Genomic DNA, 6,720 nt, shown 5'->3' on the forward strand with positions numbered 1-6,720 from the left:
AGCAAAAAAGAAAGAGCCACATTGCAAAAGGATATGAGGAAATACTATTAAGGGCCCAATAACAAGTAGCTAGTTCAAGAAAGGGAAAAGAGAAAGTGCCTAACAAGACACATCTTACATGTATATCATGACAAAAAAAATCCTTGAACTAATCCAAAGTCAAGCAATAGGTATGAAGCAAATTGAGCTACTGAAAAAGATAACACACAATGCCACGTTAGCATACATAGTAAATAGACATGTTGACATAAAAAATGAAAGCCATCCATTTTAGGTGGTAAGAGTCCAAGAATGTACCTCCGCTATTAAGGACCTAATATGTTAAGAAATGACAAAGACGTTGTCGTTCTGCTATGCGGACACAGTGTGAAAAACTCTAGAGTGCATCGTCGTTCGGCTTTCTTATTAGTCTAGAGAGCCAATGCCGTATTAGTCATTAGTTTCAGTGTCCGTAGTGTGGATGGTTCAAAAATACAGATTTTTGGACAAGTTTAGCCTATTTTTGATATTTTAGATATTATTTCTTATAAGATGTAGACAAGTTCTAGAATAGGATGACATGTAAAAAAAAAAAGCAAGTGGCTTTCAGCCATTTTTGGGGGATTTTATGCAAAAAGAAGGATTGGTGAAATCACGTGACATGCAATCGCAGTTTACAGATAGCAAACAACACTCCGAACTGGGAGAAGGAGTATTTTATTCCCCTTTTGGAGCCAATGGAAGTAGTAGATTGGCAATTTGAGCAGCAAAGAGGAAGCTACTTTGTATTGCACATTTTTGGTCTACAAGGGATTTATCTTCTCAGGATGCAAAAATAAATTGACAAGCTTCACCTCTATAGTATTCTTCTACATCTTCTATTCCTTGAAACCCCTTCTCTTTCATCAATTGCTCTCCTTGAATCTCCCTTCACCCTACTGTCTCTTACCCTTGTGGTAGACTTTCGACCCCAAACAGTGGTGAACCTAACGTGAATGTCGGCAGCAAGTGTGTAAAGATGGCGGATTCTGCAGGTTGAAGTAGTGGTGATGCTTTACAACATATGATTGCTTTGTTGCAACAACAACAGCAGTTGTTGTTACAACAATAGATGCAAACTCCACAGGAAACAGAAAGAATTGATTCCTTAGCTATGAATGCATTGCAAGCTGTCAAAATGTTTTGGCCTTCATCCGGTTGTATGAAGAAAAGATGTTGTTTCATGGGGTACCACAGTATATACGGAGTTAGTATTTCTCCTGTTTGGCCATGCATGCATTGCATGATTGGATTAATGAGTTACATAGAAGAGATGATGATTGGGTAGCTTTTAAGAAAGCTTTAAGAGGAGTTTTTCTTGGAAGATGTAGGATTGGTAACTAAAAAGACATTTACAGATTGGATTGAAAAGCCCTATAAAGGATTTGGCTACTACAACTTTGCTCCGCGATTTTAAAATCGGTATGTGCAATTGGATGCTGATGAGCAGTAATCATTGGAGAGTCAGAAATTTGTTTTGTTTCTGAAGGCTGCAGATTCTGTTTTGCAAGAGAAGCTTGTTGGGGGTAAAGGTGCCTCCGCCTAGCTGCCCCTGTATTACTACACTAAGAATACCCGCACTTGCACACTGTGGGTGGCAACACTCATCACTGCCACTTTATTCTTTATTCTTTTAGTGATAGATGAATAAAGGGAAGGTCGCTCACACATTGTGACTGTTGGAGTTCCCACATTGTGAGTCTCTCCCTCTCTTGCTCTTACTCTCCCGCCATAGTTCTCCCATGCAAGCTTTGATCTTTCTCACCTTTCAATTAGTATCAGAGTATGGTTGCTTGAGCATTTAAGCTTGGTCCGTGGCTCTTTCAATATTCATTTGAATCCCTACACCATGGGTTCTCACTCTTGGCAGCCATATCCAACTCCTTCGAGCTCCTCAATCACTCCCCGCCTTCTTGAGCACCTACCCGGCCCATTTGGGCACCCTCAGGGTATTCCTTCAGATGTATTGAAGCATTCTTTTGAGTGTTTATTTTAGTTTGCAAGGTATAGTAGGAAGGGGTAGCCATAGCTCCAACCATTGGAGCTCCCCTATTTCGTATCTTGGCTCTTGCTTGATTAGGCTTGACAAGGCTTTGTGTAGGCCTTCTTTAGGCCCTACTTGAGTCCCCCCTTCCACCCCATTAATGCTACGTGGACTAGTAGCATACCCAACAACATCAACCCTATTTGGGCTATAGTTTAAAGACTTGTAAAACTTCATTTTTTACTTTAGCCCTTCCTTGTCACTCATTGGTACCTTGAAAACACTTCATTTGACACTTGGAAACACCCCCTTGATGCTTGGCATTGGTGGTTATCATTTACCTCAGTCTAGGACTGTTTTCCACAGTCCAAAAGTAGCCACAAACAGTGTTATATTAGCACTTTATGTTTTTGCTTGGTTGGCATTGACATTTGATGGTCGATTGGGTCCCAAATGGTCCCTAAATGTTAGGGGAATGTATGCCTATTGATTGGCCATCATTTGGAGCTGATTTAGTGGCTTGAAATAATCAATTTTACATAGTAAATCACTGCTATACACTCCAAGACTGAAGATTATTTAGTCACTTTATGCTTTGCATGTTGGTCACGGATGCTTTCTAAGTGTTTCATATGACTGTTGGGATGCAAATGAAGGTTGGCAAATACTTTGGATGGTTTCGGAATGTATTTTGAGCCTTGTTTGAGCTCCATATTGGTTGGCATTTACTTGACATTGGTCTACACTAGCATGCTTTGTGACAAAGGTTATACCTATGGTCTATCAGCTTTTGTGCCAGTGGGAGCGTCTTTGTATGCTTATCAGACATTGAGCAGTAGTGCGGGTTATGCATATTGAGCTATTGGATCTTTGAGACCGGGATCTCCTCGTGGATGATGTATGGTTGATATATCTTGGTCCGTGTAGATGTACTTGGGCTAATTCGGCTTTGTATTCACTGAGCAAACACTGACTTGTATCAAGTCTTGGCAATGGTATGTACATTTTGCCCTATTGATTGGGGGGTGTACTGACTTTACAAATGGACTTTGTCTGATATGCTTGGGTGTTGGCTCATATCAGTTTGACTGTTACATATTTGTTTATGCTTGCTTGATGCTGGTTTTGCATTGACAATCAGTGATTGACTTTGAATATTGGATTTTGCCTACTGTCAACTCTCATTGTATACTACTATCATAAATTACAGCAAGCATATATCTTCGGACTGTCATGTATTTTTCATGCTAAATCATCCTAGTTTGATGTACTTTTAATGGTACTTGGTGGAAAGCATCATTAGATACTAGTTTCTTGCCATTTTGCCTTGGTTTTGGTGGTTTTTTTGTCATTTTATGCACTTTATAGCAAGTAGTTTTGAACTATCTGCAGCACTATTTCAACTTGCAGTATGGCATATTCTTCCACTGATGGTACTATCTTCAACATCACTAAGCTGGATGGTATGAATTATGCCTATTGAAAGAGCCAAGTTTGGCAGGTATTGATGTAGAAATCACAGATAAAACCAGTAAGGTTGAGTGAAGAGCAGCGTGAAACTATAACTAATGATGAATGGATGGAGCTTGATGAGTTATGCGAGTCCACCCTCATCTTGTTTCTCATTGAAAATGTACATTACAATGTGGTTGAGGAAGCATAGAATGCTTAGCAGCTTTGGGAGATAATCAAGAACCTCTATGACAAGCAAAATCCTGCAAGTCAAATACATTGGCTGAAACATCTTATGGATCTTCGCATGAAAGAGAATGTGACCATGTCAGCTCATCTGAGTCAGTTTCATGCTATTCTTAAGAACTTGATTTCACAAGGCATTGATTTCAAAGACGATGCCACTCCATTGTTCTTGCTTGGAACTCTTAATGAGTCTTGGGATGTATTTCTCACTGCCATATGTGCTTTTGCCACTACTATGAAGCTATCTGATGTTGAGAGCTCTCTTCTACAAGAAGAGATAAACCATAAGAATTCGGATGCCTCTTGTGTGTCCCATGCTTTGATAGTTAGAGGCCGACATGATGGAAATATAAAGAATGATCGTGGTAATGGCCATGGATGGGATTCGCAGAAATCTCTGTCCAAGTCGTGTGGCAAGTCACGCAGTAAGTCTCGTGGGAGAAATGCAAATCTGACTTGTCATCATTGTGGAAAGAAAGGCCATAGTGTCATGAATTGTGCAATGAAAGGCACAAGGACAAGGGGAAAGAGAAAGTGCAAGAAAAGTCTTCTGATCGCAGCATAGTACCTACTAAGTCAAGCTTTAAAATTGAAGAGATCAATGTTATGCAACCCAAGGATAGTGATGGGGAATATATCCTTGCAACAGCTTCATCTAGTGCTTCACAGATGACAGAGATACACTCTATGTATGCACAGTGTTGGCTCTTGGACTCAGGTGCGTCCTTTCATGTGACACCTTGCCGAGAGTGGTTCCATTCATACCATTCTATTTCGGGTTCTGTGTGCTTAGGTGATGATAGGTCTCTTGAGATTATCGCCGTTGGTGATGTTAAGCTGCAATTTCCATCTAGCAGTAGTTTTGTTATGCACGATGTGCGTCATGTACCTGCATTGACACACAGCCTCATGTCTGCTGGACAGCTTGATGAGGTAGGATATCATGTATCTTTTGGAGACTCTGCATTATTACTCGTAGTAGGCTTGTGCTTGCGAGAGGTGCCAAGGTTGGCAACCTCTACCCCTTCGTTGTTTCTAGATCTACAATTGATCATATTTTGTTTGTAGGATCTTTATCTCATGTATCTCTTTGGCATGCCCGTTTGGGGCACATGTCCGTCAAGGGAATGAAAATGCTATCTGGTTTGTAGTACTTACTTCCCCTTGACTATTCTCATTTTGATTCTTGTGATCATTGTCTTTATGGCGGCAGGCAGACTAGGTCTATGCATAAGAAGTATGGTATGTCATACATGAGCAAGCCCTTGGCTTTGATACATTTTGATGTCTGTGGGCCCATGCCCTGTCAGTCTTTGGGCGGTGTGAAGTATTTTGTTACTTTCATAGATGATTTTTAACGTAAAGTATGGGCTTATTCCATAAATCAGAAGTTCAATGTATTGGCAGTTTTTCAAAGATGGCTTGTTTTGGCAGAAAACAGTAGTGTGGTGTTCTACTAGAGATAGAGGTCCACCCGACATATTTGAGCCCTCCATGCAGTATGTCTTGGTTACAGATGTAGGAGAGCCTCTCACCTATGATGAGGCTATGCGCAGGGGTGACAGTCACTCCTGGGAGAGGGCTATGCAGTCTGGGATAGACTCCTTGCATAAGAATGAGACTTGGGATCTAGTTTTCTTGCATGCTGACAAGAAGGCTCTACCATGCAAGTGGGTGTACAAGCTAAAAAGTACCCCTGGACACGCCAAGCTGGCATACAAGGCTAGATTGGTAGCAAAGGGTTTTAAGCAGAAGCATAGTATTGACATTGATGAGGTCTTCTCTCCTATGGTTAAGATGACCACCCTATGCTTAGTCTTGGCTTTGGTTACACAGCGTGGACTTGTACCAAATGGATGTCAAGATGCATTTCTTATATGGGGACTTGCATGATGAGATTTACATGGAGCAGCATAAGGGCTTTGCAGAGCTTGGCAACAGCAAGGAGTACCTAGTGTGCAAGTTGAAGAAAATTCTTTATGGCTTGAAGTAGGCACCTAGGGAATGGTACCATAAGTTCGATGCTTTTATGCAGTCATAGGGTTACAGTCGTAGCGCTATGGATCCGTGCTTATATATGAAGATAGCCCGTGATGAATCTTTGCTTATTTTGGTACTCTATGTGGATGACATGCTATTAGTAGGAAAAGCTCATGATGAGCTAGATGCTCTTAAGGCTCAGCTCAAGAAGAGCTTTGAGATGAAGGATCTGGGACAGGCCTTTCACATACTTGGTATACACATTAGATGCGACATGCATCATGGACTTCTCTACTTGTCACAGAGGGAGTACATTCATAAAATCCTTGAGCTCTTCCACATGCAGGAGGACGTGAAGCCTATTGGCTGTCCATTGCCTTCTTATGTGAAGGTATCATAGGCCAATTGTCCACAGACATATGAGCAGAGAACCGAGATGGCCAAAATTACCTATGCATCCGTAGTGGAAAATCTCATGTATGCCATGATAGCCACTCGTCTAGATATTACCTTTGCAGTTGGCATTGTGGCATGCTATATGGCTACATCTGGCAAGAAGCATTGGGATGCCATGAAGGGTATCATAAGGTACCTGAAGGGCACTTCAGATATGTGCATATGCTATAGCAGCCAAGATACAGGAGTCGTCAGGTACACTGACTCTGATTATGCAGGACATGCAGATAGTAGGAAGTCCACTTCTGGCTATGTGTTCACCTTTGCTGGAGGTGATGTCTCTTGGATGTCTAGGGTGCAAAAGTGTATGGATCTTTCCACCACTGAGGCCGAGTATATTGTAGCCATTGAGGCTTGCAAGGAGGCCATATGGTTAGGCCATTTGGTTCATGACCTTGGTATTGATGCTATCCCTACACTGCATTCGGATTCTATGAGTGCTATTCAATTAGCCAAGAATTCGGTCTCCAATGTGAAGATGAAACACATTGAGGTGAGGTATCACCTCATATGTGGGCTCATTGAGGACAAGTTTGTTGACCTTGTCAAGATCTTGATTGACCAGAATCGTGCAGATCTGCTCA

This window comes from Lygodium microphyllum, chromosome 22 (assembly GCF_053477565.2).
Source record: "Lygodium microphyllum isolate KBCC chromosome 22, Lygodium_microphyllum_v1.1.10, whole genome shotgun sequence".
NCBI lineage: Eukaryota > Viridiplantae > Streptophyta > Polypodiopsida > Schizaeales > Lygodiaceae > Lygodium > Lygodium microphyllum.